Raw genomic sequence first — 379 nt, 5'->3', positions numbered from 1 at the left:
GCATGCTTTCTCTTCATTCATCAATATTTAGTTTCTGTGTTGTAAAAAAAATATAAAATAATAAATAAAAAACAAAATATTCAACTTTTTTCCTTTTTTTTGTCGTTGAATCGCTGTTTTTTTCTCAGGTGTATAGACACCTCAATCTGAATGAACGGTCGTGGTGCTCCGCTGCGGCTTTCTTTTTTTTTTTAATATAAAATTCACAACAGATAAAATAAAGTAAATTTAATTTTCTAATTCAACTCAATTTATTTTTTTATTTAAAACAAAAACTAAAAAAAATGTATTTCTGCTGACCTCCCTAAGCCGCACTGGTTCCCTAAACCCTAAACCCTAAACCCTAAACCCTAAGCTACCTCAAGAGAACAAACAAAAC

This window comes from Eimeria mitis, genomic scaffold (assembly GCF_000499745.2).
Source record: "Eimeria mitis Houghton genomic scaffold, Emh_scaff2909, whole genome shotgun sequence".
NCBI lineage: Eukaryota > Apicomplexa > Conoidasida > Eucoccidiorida > Eimeriidae > Eimeria > Eimeria mitis.
The sequence above is the reverse complement of the archived record's forward strand: the minus strand, read 5'-3'. Positions refer to the sequence as shown.